Source organism: Ursus arctos, chromosome X (genome assembly GCF_023065955.2).
Source record: "Ursus arctos isolate Adak ecotype North America chromosome X, UrsArc2.0, whole genome shotgun sequence".
NCBI classification, from domain to species: domain Eukaryota; kingdom Metazoa; phylum Chordata; class Mammalia; order Carnivora; family Ursidae; genus Ursus; species Ursus arctos.
Genome location: NC_079873.1, coordinates 29,029,751 through 29,047,790, shown reverse-complemented (window position 1 = coordinate 29,047,790; position 18,040 = coordinate 29,029,751). Strand labels below are relative to the sequence as shown.

The 18,040-nt window shown below is 37.4% G+C and overlaps 1 pseudogene; it reads left to right on the top strand.

Annotated features, from left to right (window-relative positions):
* Positions 1–2,417: 2,417 nt before the first annotated feature.
* Positions 2,418–8,133, top strand: LOC113265811 (poly(A) polymerase alpha-like; annotated as a pseudogene).
* The last annotated feature ends 9,907 nt before the right edge of the window (positions 8,134–18,040 follow it).

The window sequence follows — 18,040 nt, the reverse complement described above, 5'->3', positions numbered from 1 at the left end:
AAAGCTGGAAACAGTATCCTACTAGGAGCTCAGAGATGGGTAGGGGTAATTGAGAACCAGACTCCCAGACAGGATCACAGTAATAGGAGACAGAATCCAGGCAAAGAGCTTGAGAAGCATATTATTGCAACTCAGCAAAATTAACCTCAACTCTAAATCAACAGTCACTCGCAACCAGGAGCTTTGAAAAACAACTTCTAGGAGCAGAAGTCAACTCATCCTGTCTGTCTGTGCCTACAGGTAAAAGGAAGGGAATGTAGCTATGATAGTAATTTCAGGGGCACTATTTAAAGTACTTCACAACCAGTATTACAGTGTAGTGTCCAGGAAAAATGGAGACAGGTCCTAATACTGAAGAGGGTCCTGGAAAGCAGTTCTAGAAATTCCCCTGTAGTTGCTGAATGGATCATATGGTGGTGAAGGGGGAATGTGTACGGCAATGACAGAGGAGGTCTGAGAAGTGGTTGATGATCCACTGGTACTCAAACACCTCAATGTATTAATATAGTTTGCCCACTGCTCAGCTACTGGATCTTAAATTCAGGGCAGCTAAATCCTTAGATCCTTAATCCTAAGGATCCTAAATCCTTAAATCTTTAGATCCTAGCAGGGCAGCTTTGATGACAAAATATAGCTTTTCCCATTAATAACATTTCGGCCCAGGTGAGGAGCCCAGCATAGTTACTAGGATACAGAGAACCAGCTAAGCTACTTGCAGGCTGTGTCTATGGCACGGTCCTTATTCTTCAAGATGTGGCTCTCCAGCAGCAAAATGGGGGTGATGGCACCTACCTCCCAGGGGTGTTGTGACGATCAAAGGAAATGGGAAAGTGCTCAGCGTAGTGACTACACGTAGAAATAGTGCAGTAATCACTGGAATATAATGTTACACTGGGAGGGACCCAGGTAAGGTCTCATCCAATCCTTCGTTGTCCACGTGAGAAACTTCACGTCCAGGGATGTTGTCACTTCCTCATGGTTACCCAATAGTGAATCAGGAGCTCAAGAGTTCAAGAGGAACGCAGGCTTCCCGTTTCCCCGTTGATCGTTCTTCATTCTACATTACACGGTATCTCCTTGATCCCTTGCAAATCATTTACAGTACCTTTGCCCCTCTGGTGCGTTAATAAGGTATGTGTTCACCTTAATAACTTTTTGCCACAGAACACGTAGTAGGCAAGAGGGGAAAGTAAACATGAAATGAGGTTTTACGCAGAAAGGATAAAACCTATGGAGATATGCCTATTGAAGGGACTTGGAGTGTGGTGTGAGGGGTTCTGACGACAATAGCACATGTTTCAGAGAGGCCGTGAACTCCTTTCAGGAAGGATTAGGCAGCATGATGCTGTTTTCACTTACTGCCCTCACAAATAGTTCCCAGCTCTTCTCCGACTTGACTCTCCAGAAGCTCAGGTCGAGGAGTATCTTGACAGAACACAGTCTTGCCTTGAGAACCGCTGCCGTGGAGTCCTCTATGAGTCTGCATTTCTCCACTGGCTGCTTCAAGAGGAAGTGGGTAAGCAGCGATGCTAAGTGCACAGCCCCGGCACGAAGAGTGCTTTCGCCACATTGGTCCACTCCTGACTGCTGGGCACAGCAAACTCCCGCTTAAAGAAAACTGCCTAATATGTCGCCCTACTCCCTGCTTTTCCTCTAATTATGCGACATCAGTAAATGGGTTTGTGTGTGGAGAAAGCAAAGGAAACGAGCATCAGGCCTGGGTTTTGGCTGCCCTCCCTTTCCCTGCCTCCTGCCTAATCTATAAATCTGTAAATGAGCAGCTGCATTGATAGAAGTTGAGATATGGTTCTCTGGTTCACTGGTGTCTGTGTTGTGTGTGCATGTGATTTTGCCATAAACAGAAACCCTTAATAGTTACTGAGGCAGCATGTCTACCTTCCAAGAAGCAGAAGAATCAGTCACAATCTGTCAGAAAACAACTGTTTGCCAAAGAACTCCTCCAGAAGCACTAACCTTTGTTTAATATATTATTGATTTTCTAAACTGTTAAGTATGGTTTATAATGGCAATAACCCACATGATACCACTCATTACATCAGTTAATACCTAGTTTATTAGAACATTAACTTTTGCCACAGGCAATTAACTGACAAACTCTGTGTGTGTGTGTGTGTGTGTGTGTGTGTGTGTGTGTGTGTGTGTGTGTGGCAGAGGGGGGTGGTGTGGGGTGGAGAGAGACCTATAATGAGAGATTTCCAAGTGAACATTACTTCAATATTTTTAAATGGCTTGTGGGAGCTCAGCAGTGGAGCCCAAAATCTTCTTGTCATTACCTTTTCTTCCCAGAAGAAACAGGCCAGTACTATGCACATATGGAGCCCCCCACTGACATTAGTAAGCTAATCCATAATTAGCTATTGGAAATCATGTGAATAATTAATTAAATGTCACTATTCATGGCAAGATGTGTGTGGGTGTGCGCAGGTGGAGAATTCGAGAGTAGAATAACTAAGAGTTCTAAACAATGTGAAAACATTAGTGCCGCCCCATTATTGGTGCAAGGTAAGATTTATACTTATTCCTTTACAGGGAGGTAGCATGACAAAAGGAAAGTTCTTTATATTTTACTGCATCCTCAACTTAGTATATTTCCATGAAATAATGCTGCCTACCCTATCTATACTCATACATTTTTTTTTCCTAAGGCTTTTTATGAGAAATGTTTAAGATTCTCAGTAATCTATATATGAAAACATCAATGTGCCTAAAGAAGAGGCCTTGCTATTTTGGGGGATTTTTGGGGTTTTTTTTAAAGTTTTTATTTATTTAAGTAATCTCTACACCCAACATGGGGCTCAAACTCACAACCCTGAGATCAGGAGTTGCATGCTCTTCTGACTGAGCCAGCCCGGCCCCCCGATATTTTTGTTTTTAAAAAAGTTTAAAAACTGGTATTTAGAGGAGACTAGACTTCCAGAATGGTGGAGTAAGGAGATTGGCTAATCCTCTACCTCAACACACAATCACACAACTGGACAAAATTGTCAAAACAGTTAAATTCCAACATTGGAAATTGACCAAAGGCATACAGGATTCTGAGAAGTTGGAAAAACTGCTGAAATTCAGGCTTCAGGTATGAATAGTGTCGGTCTATGGCATTTTTAGCTGTACCTGCTCCCTTTTCCCCCTGCACCTGACTAAGCTTATTTTGGATGGTGGTTCTACTAAGGTGGGAAAGCCATGAAAATCAGGAGTTTTACTGCCAGTGGAAGCTGACCTGATCTGGTAACCCACGTGCAGGGACTTTGTCTGAAACAATAGCTATTTTGCTGGCAAACAATCAAGGAAGGCCAACATCACAGCTGTCTGAGTTGTGATAGTGGATGGAGTAATTTACAATACAACCCAGCAAATTCACTCCAAGTGTTTACCCAAAAGATATAAACACATATGTCCACACAGAGACTTAAATGTAAATGTTCATAGCAGCATTGTATGTAATAGTAAAAAACTAAAGATAACCCAAATGTTCACCGATTGATAAATGTATAAACAAAACTTGGTATACACGAGAAACAGATTATTCAGCAACAAAAAAGTAGTTACTGCTACATGCTACAACAGAGATGAGTCTTAGAAAAAATAGCTAAGTGCAAGAAGCCAATACAAAAGACCACGTATTAAATAATTTCACTTATATGAAATATCCAGAAAAGGCAAATCTATAGAGACAGAAAACAGATTAGTCTTTGCCAAGGACCGAGGATAGGACAGTGGAGTGAATTTCAACAAGAAAATGGGAATATTTCAGATTATGGTTATGGTTGCACAACTCTATAATTTACTAAAAAACAATTGTACTCTTAAAATGGGTGGATTGTATGGTATGTAAGTGTACCTCAAAAAAGTTCTTAAAATTGGTATTTTATAGAGTATGAAAATATGAGTAAGGATGTTAGCACTAACACAGAATAATCATTAGCTCTATTATAATAATCTAGCTTCTCTTAAAGTATGAAGCATCTTGAAATAGCATTATAAGATTCTAAGCAAGTTTTATAAAGCAAGTGTCTTATTGCTTCATAATATACTAAAATAGAAAATTCTAAGAGCCCCATTATTTTCCTTGCTATATCTGAAGAAATTTTCCCATTCAGAAATGGTTTCATAAATCATGCTAATAATAATTTCAGATAGTTATAAGAGAATATGTTCTGAAATTACAACATGTGTTATAATAAACTACATACAAAAAAAAAGCCCGCAGGAATTGCTCCATATTCCAGCTATTGAAAGAGAGAAAAATAATTGCTAATAATTTACTCTGGCATTAGCTTGGCACTAGACAATGCTCTGAACAAAAGAATGAATACCATTTCAGATAGTATCTACCAAGGTCCTCTGAGATTAATGTAATTGTCAATTTTTAAACTAATTGAGGAAGCTGAGACCATTGTCCTTATGTTCCTTTATGGAGTTTCATTGCTAGAGATTGATCAGAAGCTCAGTTTTATATTTTGTTAGAATAACAGCAACTCAATAAAATGGTCATTTTGTGCTGAAAAGATTTTTCCTGGAAAGTAGGAGGTAACATAATGGCCAATATTCTTTCTCTCTCTTCAAATTTAAAATGTTGGGAAGGCCATTTCCACCTATGAAAGTTCCATCACAGATACATGGGTGCATACACATATATGAATATATACATATAACATATGCAAATATTTCAGTAAATAATATTACCTAGTGTCAATGGAGATGTGGGAAATTTGATAATACCGTGTGTTGCTACTGACATTGCCAAATAGAAAACAATCTGTCAGTGTGCATCTTGAAACATGAAAATCTTCATGCCTGTGACTAGTAATTCAGTTTCAGAGAGTCTATCCAAATATCCTGCTACTTGGGCGCTGCTTGAATCCAATAGTCTTTTGGGTCCAGAGTATATGTGTGGATATGAGAAAGAACAATCTGACTCAAAGAACCTTAAATATTTGCTCATTTCAGAGCGCTTGCCTGCATCATGATAAAAGAATTAACAAAGACTAATAGCATAAATCTCTTTTCCCCTCTGACACATTTTCCACAAAGCCCTCCCAATTGTTTCATCGTGATGTCAATCTATATCCCATGTGAATTAATAGAGTTATTAGCAAAAGATCTGGGCAGAATGAGTCTGGAATTGTGACCCTTGAGGCTAATGTAGAAACATTGTCACTTCAGGTCCCGTTTGGTAAGGTTTTATTGTTTTAAGGCTTTGGGCACCTCATGACCTACAGTACGTGCCAAGGAGCATGTGCAGAGCCTTCATTTGGGTCCCTAAGTTTCTGATAGCTTTGTAGCAAGCATATCATTTATGTCACAGGATGATAAATGCAGTTCTTCCCGTAGGCTCAGAAAGAGGCCACAAAGGCTGAGAAGAGAACAATAGTTGCCTGGTAACCATGAGATCTAAGCCAAGGAGCTGGCTCATCTATGCAGGATTTGCAAAGGGGGTGGCCCAATGCTGAGTGTTACACAATTAACAGATCACCTATCTCCAGTTCAGATAAGAGGGTGAGATTAAAAAGTCAAGACAGTTAATTTCATTTTTGTTGGCTTGTTTTGGTTTTGTTTTGCTTTATAATTCTTACTAAAGTATTATATCCAAAAGAAAAGTGCATGTATTATAAGTGTTCAGCTCAATAAAATCTTATGAAACTAAATGTGCCCAGAATGCTAGCACCAGATCAGGAAACAGAATATTACCAGCACCACAGATCCCTCCTTCAAGCTTCTTCCAGCCAATCACCTTACCATTCTTGACTGTTAACATAAATAGAGTAACTTGACCTATGTTAAGGATTTTATATAGTGTCATACAGTATACATACTCTTGTGCCTGGCTTCATCTGCTCAATATTGTGTTTTTGATATATTGGTGTGTGCTGTCGTGTATGTATGTAGAACATAAAGCTTCTATGAACATACTTTTGTTGAACATATGCATGCATGTCTTCTAGATATATGCCTCAAGAGTGGAATTGCTAGGTCATAGAGACTAGATATGTTTGGCTAGAGTATATAACGTCAAGGCATTTTCTAGTTGTTATACCAATTTATACGTCCACCAGTAGTATATGAGAGTTCCAGTGGCTCCCCATCTTTACTAACACTTGGTGTTTTCTTTTTCATTTTACCCACTCTGGTGGGACTGTAGGGGGGTGTAACGGTGAGAGAATTTATTTCAAGAAATATTTAATTGTGCTGTGCTTCACCTTCCCTCAACCTGAGTGAAAGGAGCTTTGAGATCTATTAGAAAATCTGTGTGTTTCCAAGAGCTCAAGGAACAAGAGGACAAACTCTGACTTCTGCCTACTAATTCTAAAGGCAAGCTCTGTGGCTGGTACTGCGCCTCACTGGTGGCAGAGTGGAGAGGGCTGCCCCAGGAGCCAGCTCTTCTTCCAACAAAGGTTGAGCAGAAGTGCAGGTTCCTGGGGACCAAATATGAACTTGAAAAAAGGGATCCAATCTAGGTTTTATCAATCTTAACTCTGACCCAGATGACTGATCGGAGATACGTAGGGACCCCAATTACAAATAGCTGAAAGCCCAGAGGCCGAGGGTGAAGTTGGATACAGCCAGCCAGAAAAAAGGCATTCCTCCCACCAAGGAGTTGCAGTGGTAGGTCTCCAATAGAAATATTGCTAAAGACCCTGTAAATGTACCCCTTGGGAAGGAAAGAGGCATCACTGGAAAAATACTATCACCAAAGTGCCCCAAGATCAGATTCCAACTGGTCTAGTCACTTAAGCTCATGATGTCCTTTTCACCATTGCCCTGGGGTCAGCCATATAGTAATCAGCAAACAACGAAGAGAAGACATTACTAGTTCCTGTCCTTTCCTGTTAGAGGCTTCTAATACTCAAGAAACTCTGTGCTGAGGAGGGAGAAAACTTTAACTTCAAATAAGTTTGGCAGTTGAAATACCACTACATGAGATTGGAGTTAAGTCATTATGAGATGAAATTGAACTTGTCAGTGCTTTAAAGAGATTGAATTTTTTAAAATTATTGTTTAGGAGGGACTGGAAAAACTAGAGGGCATGTCAGGAATTCCATCCAGGGGCAGGGAGAAAAGTGATCCACAGTAAGAATTAAAGGAGGTTGAAAAAGAATACAAAAGAATTTCATATAATAGAGGTGATTGACTTAGTGTCTAAAAAACCAAAAAACTCTGATAACCTCAATGTTACTTTCCCCTATGATACTCAGTCTTTCACAGATACAATTTATAGGCATGCAGTAAGTAGCAAATTATTTGAAGTTTATGTGAAAATTGCTGTAGCGCGTGTACAAACAAATCAACTCCAACAACTACCTAATCATGTGCCTCAGAAAAGGTAAAATTATTCAACAGAAGGTGTCAGATTGATATGTCTGAGTGACCGCAGCCTCTACTACTTCATGCCTATGCCTTAACCTACTAGTACTCTGAAGACGGGTCCACTGACTTGTTCTGACAACTCCTGGGACAGTAACAGTCCTGCTCCAATTGTAACAGCAACATGCATGACCAACATTCAGGCTAGTGAAGTTTCTGTGTCACAGGTAAATTCCAGTGAAAGTTCAGGGGGTACATCACATATAAGCATGTCTCAAACCGCCACACAACCAACCATTTCTCCACGACCAAAGCCCACAGTCCCTAGAGTCCATTCTTCAACATGCCTTGTAAACCAGCCACCTAGACCTTCAGGGAATGTAGTAGCAAAATGAACTAATCCTATAGTAGGAGTCAAGAGGACATCCTCACCAAATAAGGAAGAGTGTCCCAAGAAAACCAAAACGAAGGGAATAAAACAAGTAAAGAAGCTAACAGTCTTGTTTTGAGTGGACATGAGAAAACAGAAATAAATGAACAACTTTATATGAAGAAAATGACAGCTCAACTAGAAACTAAGGGGCTTCTCTGTTGGCCCCTCAGAAAACACCTAGTATGGACCTTTCCAATATCCTCCGTCAGACTGCAAATCCTATTCCTACTCTCAAGGACTCAATAAAACTGAGATTTACCTGTCAACAACTTCAGGAATCCATAAGCAGTATCTGCCAACTCAGCCTGTTGTCTTCAAGTGCTAAAAAGGAGAACAGAGTGGACAAGGTTAACATGACTGAAAAAGAAAATGTTTAGGTTTATTTGATGACCTCCCTCACTGGGCTAATTCACATTTGTTCAAAAGTCCTAATTAGTAAGTACAGAGGCAGGAATGCTATTACTAATTTGCTAACAACAGTATATGAAGGATGTCAGATATTGATAAACTTAGTTACTCTTTCTTAATCTGGACAAAGAAAACTAACAGATTTTTCCAAACATGTTTTATGAATCCTCCATTGGGCTCTATACTATCATATATGCACTCCTCATGCTAAATTGCAATTATTCAAACTCTTCCTCTTTCTCTTTTAAATTTTTTAAAGATTTGATTTGTTTATTTATTTAAGACAGAGAGAGAGAGCGAGAGCAAGAGCGAGCGAGAGAGAGAGAGAGAGAGTGCACAAGCAGGGGGAGGGACAAAGGGAGGGAGAGAAGCAGACTCCCCACCAAGCAGGGAGGCTGCCGGGGCTCCATCCCAGTACCCTGAGATCATGACCTGAGATCATGACCTAAGCCAAAGGCAGACACTTAACCAACTGAGCCACCCAGTTGATAGAGCCTTCCTCCATCTTTCTAAACTAATGTTCCAAAGTTGAAGTATAGTCTTAACACCCTTAGGAGATGCACTCTGACTTTCTTTCCACCATTACTTTATGCTATCTAGTAGACACTATTTCTTCTTCCCACATTTTCATTCTCTGTAGTCACTTTGCCTTCCCTCCCACTCCCTAAGAAAATATTGTTATACTAACAAGTGTAATGCAGTATCTGGTGTTTTGTGTAGCTATGGATTTAGATTGAAACTGTCAGGCACAGATTTCAGATTTGTCATTTTGTTGACACAATGGGGAAAATTCAGCTTATTAAACATTTCACAGAATTGCACCCAAGCTTTGCCAAGCAGGAAAGTTGGACATTTTCTGTGTAGTGACTTTTTAATTCTAGTTTTCATAACCTACAGATCAGACTGTTGCTTTCACATGATGTATGTAGTATCTCATGAGTGGAGTTTGTTTTGCCTTGAAGTACCTAGGTTCCTTTTATTTTTCAAGAGCTATATTGTAAACAGAAGATATATTCCCTCATTAAAAACACATTTTTAACATAACAAACTTGGAGAAAGAATGGAAGAAAGGAAGGAAGGAAGGAAGGAAGGAAGGAAGGAAGAAAGAAAGAAAGAAAGAAAGAAAGAAAGAAAGAAAGAAAAGAAAGAAGAAAGAAGAGAGAGAAGGAAAGAAAGAAGAGAGAGAAGGAAGAAGGGAGGGGGGAGGGAGGAAAAAACAGCAGCAACAACCAATACCAAGCTTAAGGAGAAAAATTCAGGGATGAAATATGCTAAATATTTAGCATTAAAGGAATTGGGATTGTGAACATATTTAACTATGCTCAGTATTTCTAATTTTCTGTGACAAAAGTATATAATATTTTTAATGTTAAGAACATAAAAATAATAGCTTGGAGCTATTAATTTAGAAAAAACATTAGACAACTAGAGATTTAGATTTTATTTTAAATGGTTAGATAAATTTAATGATAGGTTTTATTATCTATACATTTCTAAGTTATCTTGGGAAATCACTTATAATATTTCCACTAGATATATTTTGATATAGATAATATATACTGTATATACGCACATATGTGTATATCTCTATCTTCATCTATTAAGTGTGTACGTATATATGTGTGTGCAATTCAAAGGTAGTTTATTGTCTATCTCATTGCATACATATAGTACTTTTTTAAGTTACAGTTACAAAATGTTTTAACAGATATAGAAAGCTGCCTTCCTAGAGCCTGGAAAACTATAAAGCATTAAGAACCGAAGTGATTTTTTTTTTATATATGTTTTCATGTGTTTCAATGGGTTTATGGAATATTTTGTGGCAGAGATGACACGGTGTTAGCTGAATCACTGAATAATTCAAAGACAATATTACTAACATCAATATCTAAAGCTTATTTTTTAAGGAGTTATACTTGTAACCCTGGGTCAATAATATGATGCCCTTAAGCTTAACAACACTAACCTCTTTGTTAGAGACACAGTCTAGGGCCTTTAAAAAAAATCTAGATAATATTGGTCTCAACTCCTTGTAGATAGTCAAATGTCCCATCAAGGATTTTTGTAAATTCCTTGTAGAGGTGTTAGAGAAGAGGGACATCTCCAGCTCTGGTCATCTGCCTTAAATTAATTCTTATCCTCTACTCTGTATTTCAGGATTGTTCCTTTTCCTCCACCCTGAGGGAAAACTTAATATGAGACACATACTCTAATCCTTGAGACCCCAAGCCAAAAGCAACTAGGTTATGATTTTAAGCAACATTTTATTGAATAAGGTATAAGCATGGTATATCAAGTAAATTTAAATTGCATGTTGGATATGCTTATCCTTCAAATCCATTGATCACCTAGGTGTAAGAGATTTCTCCCCAATTTCACAGCTCCAAGTAACACTCTGGTCTCTTGACATTTCCTAAACCCCTCTACTCATCAATTAAACCATATTCCCCTAATGACACTATTTTCTTACTCTATTATAGAAAACATTTCAGAGTTTATTAATACCAATTTCTATAATGATCATTTATAACGAACTAAACAAGAAAAATATCAAAACAAAGCCACATGGACATGAGATCCTAGGAAGGGGAGAAATATATATTTATTTTTAACAGATCCATTGACTGAATTTGTCCCATCCATTTAAAGGAGAGTTGAGACAGCATTAATTCATCTGTTTGGAGAAATGTTCGTACTGTGTTCGGCTCTAAGGATACTGTGTTGAGTAAAACAGATAAAACCCATGCACAGACATATTTACTTGTCTGGAGGAAACACGTTATCACATAAATAGACACAGAGAAGAACCATGAGGAGTGCTGTATAAAGTTTAAATTAGTATTGCTAAAGTGTACAGGGAACCTAATTTCAACTGAAAACTCAAGGAAGGCCTCTCTGAAAAGTAATCATGTCTGGCATGTCCTCAAGGATGAGAAGAAGTGAGGTATGGAAAGGGCAAGAAGGAAGATGCACAAAGTCCGGAAGGTAAGAACGTTGGGTGTTAGAAGGAATGAAAGAAGGTCAGGATCAGGGAGTAGCATAGACAGGGCGTTGGCAGGGCAGTGGAGTGCAAAGAGTGTGCAGAGGAAGGCAAAGGTCAGCTCCCAAAGGATTCAAAATAGTATTTTCGGTGTAACAGGAAATCCTTGAAAAGTTCTGGGGAGGAGCTAGCATGTCCCACTTGACATTTTAAGGAGATCACTCTGTAGTTTATGAAGAATAGATCAAAGAACAACAGTGGATGGTATTTATTTTCATAAATCTGGAAGATGTTATGAAATTGGGGACATATTACACAAATTCGATTTAAGATAGACCTTTTTTGGAAAGAGTTTATGTAAACATACATAGCCATTTCTTTAGAGACTAAAGTTTAAAAAATGAAATGGCTCTCCATTTGAATTTGGATGGCCAAATTGTTTTTTTCAGCTGATGCAGCACTTGGGCAACTTGGTATTTGGGCACCTTTGTATTTCAGCACTGTGTGAGCTAAAACTATGTTGAAGTTAAATGTTTAGATGAGGATTCTCTACCTCTTTCACCTCCAAGTAAGGGCAGGAGAGTACAGCTCCAACTTAGTCTTCTATGTTATTTTACCTATCTACCTATCTAGATACCTAAATAAATGAATAGGTAGGTAGATAGATATAGATGCAGGTAATAAAAAGCTATCATTTACTGAGAAGCTACTATGAGTTGGGCTTTTTGTATACATTACCTCTAATGTTGACAAGGTTGTGCTCATTTTACAGATGAGAGAACAGAGATTCAGAAATGTTAATTCACTTGCCCAAAGCCACACAGCTATTACGTAGGCCTACTACTAACACGGACGGTTCCCAAATCTATTAACTTCTCCCCTCTATTCTGCCACTTCCCCATACATTATTCTTTCTGAGCAGAGAAAGTAAATCAAGCATTTGGAGGAAAGAGCTGTTGAACTTCCCCTTTCATCCTTCGGACAACACACATATTTCCTCCATAAAATGATTTTAAATGGAAACTGGAGAGCTAATATTTATTATGTAATAGTACATAATTTAAAGGAATAAACAATTAGCTGGTTCACTTGAATTTCATTTGACTTATTCCTTCAGACAGACACCACTTTAAGTGTGGCTGACAGAATAAACATACAGAAGTAAGGAATCATCTGTTTGTGATGGTGATGTGTGATAGGCATCCTCCCTCTCTCCCCACAGATCCCGGGCAAATGTGTGCTTTCAAAGACGCACAGATTCATACGAAAGCAAGAAAAACAAAAACCAGTACTGAAGGCCCAGTTCTCTAAATAAAAGAGGAGTATCACAAAAACAAGAGGCAATAAGGCTTCATTGATCATTTCCCTACCTGGGATACTGTCAGCAATATTTAGGTTCAACCCTCTTTTTCTTATCAGAATGTTCCTCTGGCAGTGTTCTTGCGGATTATCTATTTCTGCCGAATAACTTGCAGCAGGGCTGCTAATCAAGAGAGAAAAGAAGCTGCCTTTGGTGATGAAAATTGCTTTCCAGTGACTGATTGTGCTAATCAATCTTCTACAAGGGAAATCAGGAGTAAAAGATGGCCAATAATTGCAAAACACTGCTGCACCCATGAAGAAAAATAACTGACGCACAAAGCCCAGAAAAGCAACTCTTAGGAAAATGTTGCAGAGTTGGCTATTTAAAAAACATATACGTTGGAAAGCAATTTTTCGCAGTTTAAGCCTTCTGTGTAATATGGAGGAAAGGACTGTGCCTACTTTACTCTGGCATTAGAGAATCTGACGACACTTCCTAATTGGAGGGTAATCTGGGATTTCTCATTTGCAATCTGCAAACTGATTGAAAGTTATAAAAATTATCAAGATTGTTGATGCAGGGATGACATTTAGCCTCTGATCGTAATTTTTTGTGTATGATAATTACAACTGAATTAAGGGCAGAAAATCTTTCCTTCTAATGACTCCCAGCTGTCAGTGCAGCTCAATAAATGATCCACAGTGGTTCAGTCCCTTTGTTTAGAGTTTGCTTGTAAGTAACTTGTGATATTACAAGTACAAAATTGGACGTAATGTTGATTCTATAGCTAGTTTTATGCAGACGTTGTAAAGTAGAAACTAAAACTTATATTCCTCCCATAAAAAAGGGAATTGTTTTTCCAATCTGTTGTGCATTTAAAGCATTTTTTTAAGACTCTGCATAACTTAAGAGTCAACTACTTAAGAGATCTGGAATCATACATGTGAGTAAAATATGTGAGATAATGCCTGAAATTTGAAAAATCAAGCTTGGCTGCTTAGAATCACATGCTGAGTTTCTTCAGACCTAAAACAGCATCAACTTTAAGGCTCACTAAAACAATTAAGGAAGAAACAGATCACAAATTAAATTATGATATATTGCTTTAATGAAAGTCCTGCATGACACACAATCTGGTCATACCAGCCTTTTTTTGCTTTGAAGTTTTTGATTTCCAAGAGATTTCTCTTGCCTAAAGTGACATCGCTTGGAGTATATGAGGCAATTCCAAAAGAATGTAACAAAACCTACAACAGCAACGTCTATTCACGATGGAACTCTTAGGTCTCATGAAGCGTTTTTGTATTTCTTTGCACAAAACCATGAAATTGTGTTCACTCCCCCAATGATAAATATTTGCGTTAATAGCATTAAATTTGTGCCCTAGTGCTGTATTTTCATGGCCAAGTAATTCTATATTCCAAAACAAATGATATTGTAATTACTGATAAAACTGTAAAGCAATGAAACTCAACATGTTTAGTAACGTAACTCAGCTGAAATGGTATTAAAAGCTATGACCAAGAGTGCATATGAGCAGGCAACAACAAATACAACATAATTGCTAGTTGGACAATGGCAATTGGAAGATACAGACATGTCCTGATTTCAGAGAAGTTAAAATGTGGAAAGTGTGCATCTTAGAACTGGTGAAATACACTAATATTGCAAGGTGAAACTTTCGAGATAATGGTTTCCAATTCCCTCATTTTCCACTGTAGGTCCAATGAATTAAGAAAAGCTGTTTCAGATGGTGGTGGTAACTACATAAGATTCCTAATTTTTAGTACAGCTTACACTCTATTAATTCATGCTTTTCCTGATCTGCCCCTTTTGAATGATTTGTTACTTTGTGATTTTCTTATTTTCTTGTGCTGAAAGCTGTTACTTGATTGAAGACTGATTTAACTTATCGTTCTATCAACCACTGTTCATCGAACACACTATATAGGTTGCTTCTATGCTCTATTAAGTGAACTTACTTGATAATATAAGATGTTCTTAATCCATTATGTAATTCAATATTTTATTTAGTTTCTAGCAACTAGAAGATAAAATTATTATCCTTGATTAATCTTTCCTAAAATATTTTCATTCTGCCAAATTAAGGGTCTTCCTTTTGTTTGCTGCATCACTTCTAGATTTTCCATCCTTTTTTTTTTTTTTTTTTTTTTTAGAGAGAGAAAGGGGTGGAGTAGAAGGGGAGAGGGAGAGGGAGAAAGAGAATCTTTAGCTGTCCATGGAGCCCAACATGGGGCTCAATCTCACAACCATGAGATCATGACCTGACCCGAAATCATCAAGAGTAACATGCTTAACAGACTGAGCCACCCAGGCGCCCCTCCATCCAATTTTTGAGGCTTTTCACAGCTTAGCCTCATCTAAGTCACTGAATTTTATTTCCCTCTACTTAAAACCATATTATCCTGATTTTTACTTTGATCATTATCACTACTGTTATAATGCCTGTAGAATTATTGTTCAATCTCAGGATTTTAATTACTGCCCATGGAACCTTCTGAAAGTTAAGTAATTTCTATTCATTGGTTTCGGCTACTAGCACACACTATACAGCACATCTAGGCATTGAGCGTTCCACATGAGGCAGTGCATTTGACAGAACCAGAAAAGGAGGATCTGGAGTCAACAAGCATTGGCTATGGGGCTTATATTAGCTTTGACTTCCTCATCTGGCTTTAACAGATCTCTCTGAAGTTGGCTTATTGGGTGTGCAGTAGACAGTGTCACATGATCGGGTGGATGTGAAGGCACTCTCGAGTAGAATATCACCTTTTCCATTCTTTTCTCATGACAATATATCTCTGTCAGTAATGAAGCTTCTTCCTAAAACAAAAAGCAAACTTAAAAACCATTAAATAAGGCATGACTGAATACCTTAAAATTATTACTGTATAACAGATGGTTGGTACTCACTTCTGGTTATTATGTCCCTCACATATCTACTCTGCTAAGAAAAAAAGTGCTCAAGATACTAAAGGACTAACTGAATACGAAGATAAGAAACTTCATTATAAAAGTAGACTTACTAGTACCTGAATATGTTTGTCATCATTCAGAAAGTATTCTGGATCAGCAGAAGTATGTTTAGCTATGGATCAAAGGACTAAGGAGGAATTAGAGATTGTTTGAGTTGGTTTATGATAGCTGATAATTTCCTTTCACTTTTTCTCTTCTTCTCTAACTTACCAAACTGAAGGCCCAAAGACAATTTTTAGCCTGAAAGCCATGATCACTTTGCCATTAAGATTAGTCAACAAGACATACGATATATATTGTTTATCATATTTCCATTTCAAATAAAATTATACAACCCTAGATAATATAGATATGATTCAGTCTCCCTCTTTCACATAATAAAACATACACACATAGAGCATTATATACAGCACTGTACAGATACGAAATTTTAGATTTATTATGAGCACAGGATTTAGGTTGTAAATTAAGGTTGCAGAAATCAAGTACTGTATCAGAAAATAAATTAAATATTCAAAAACAGATAATTTAATTAATATGATAGAATGCAACCATTAGAAATTACGGCCTCAAATAATTTCTCAGTATACATGAAAAGTTAACCTTAAGTTTTTAAAAGCATATCATGTGATAAAACTAATGTGATCCTTGTTAAAATCTATACATATTCTATGTAGCTACCAATATATGTTTATCTACATATTAATATTTAGAAGGTATACATCTAAATGTAAAATGAGAACAGCGATTGGCATGAGCAATGACATTATAAAATATTAGTCTGATCAATTAAAATGGGATTCCTTTGGTGTTTTAGTATGTTCACTTTATGTTTTTGTTCTTTATTTCTAATACAGAGCATTCATATTTTCCGGAAGATTTATTTATAATATAATATGAAAATACCCCATTATGCCTACTGAGAAAAAAAAAAACTACCTACTAATAGGCCAGGATATTGCAAATTACATGATAGTGGTCAAATATGTGTTGTTACATTACTTTGGTTATCATCAAAAATCAATGGTCATATCTACAGAATTGATAGATCCTTAATCTGACAAGTCTATGTAACCCCTGCCTACAGTGGGTATAATAATAGTTAACAGGATCATTTTAAGAATTAAATGCAATAGGGGAGCCTGGGTGGCTTAGTCGGTAAAGCATCTGCCTTCAGCTCAGGTCATGATCCCAGGCCCTGTATTGCATTAAGCTCTCTGCTCAGCGGGGAGCCTACTTCTCCCTCTCCCACTGCCTGCTGCCCCTCCAACCCCCCCCACCCGCCTTGTGCTTCTCTCTCTCGTTATGTCTCTCTCTGTCAAATAAATAAATAAAATCTTCAAAAAAAGGATTAAATGCAATAATGTATGTAACAAACTATAGAAATGATCCCTGAAAGTACAGTCTTGCAATAATATATGTAAAATACCTAGTGTACTGCCTAGAAATTAGTAAGCACTCAATAACAATGGTTAAATTTTTCATAATAAAAATATGTTATTTGGGATGTTTTTACTGAATAAAACCATATCAGCAAATATATGTGTCTTTATAAAAAATATGACAAAATTAGTTAAATGTTAAACCAAGAACTGAGGAATTTATTATACCATATAGTAATCAAGCAGATCTTGTGCTTATAGATATTTTTAAATTTCATACATATTTCACCAATCAGTTGGTTCTGCACCTATCTGAAGGTGTGTTAAATGTCAACTTTTCCAAATCATAGATATCCACCCCGAGGAAATAAATTTACAGTTATATTAATCCAGAATGAATGGATCACTTCACCTCTCCATACTTCCAACTTATTTTGCCAGCCATGTCTGCAAGTCTTAGAAGAACAATTAGGTTAGGGAAGAAAACTATGACCTTCCTATTAAAATAAAACACCCAATAGTAATGGAATGAGAATTTCCCAGAGGGCAATCACCGTTGTACCTCAAAGACCCAAAATATTTCCTGAAATTCATTTTTTCTGTGTTTCTTGCTAGTTACTATTGAGACCACCATCTTGGTTGGGGGTTGAAGTGGAGTTTGGAAGAGAGACAAGTAGAGAAACTCTGTAATAGCTACAAAACTCATCTCTATACGTCTCACAGCACTATTGACTTTATTAAAGGTTAAAGTAGTGGCTTCAGTTTGACATTTTAAAAAAATTCAATTAACATGGAGATGTTCCTGATGAAGCAGAATCAAGAATCTTAATGCCTACCTTCTCAAAGAGGGTCTTTGGAACGCCTTGATTTTTCCATTGGAAAGGGCTTTAAAAGACCTGAGCTGGAGGATAATCAAAGGGAAGTAAACACAGAGGAATATATGAAACTAGATCATCTGATTTATAAGGTGCAGTTTGGCCGTTTTCAGTTTGAGGACTTCTACAGAGAAGCCTCTCTGTGAAACTCAGAGTATATTTCCATGAAGTCTTTACTTCTGTCATGAAGTATCTGTCATGAAAAGGAGGCCATACATACACAATTCTATATTCCTGAAGATCTAAACTCAACAAAGCACATTTTAAAACGAGGCTCTTTTGTTCAGTCTGGCCCAAATTTGACTTTTCTTCCAGGTTATCCTTGGTGTGAAAATACCA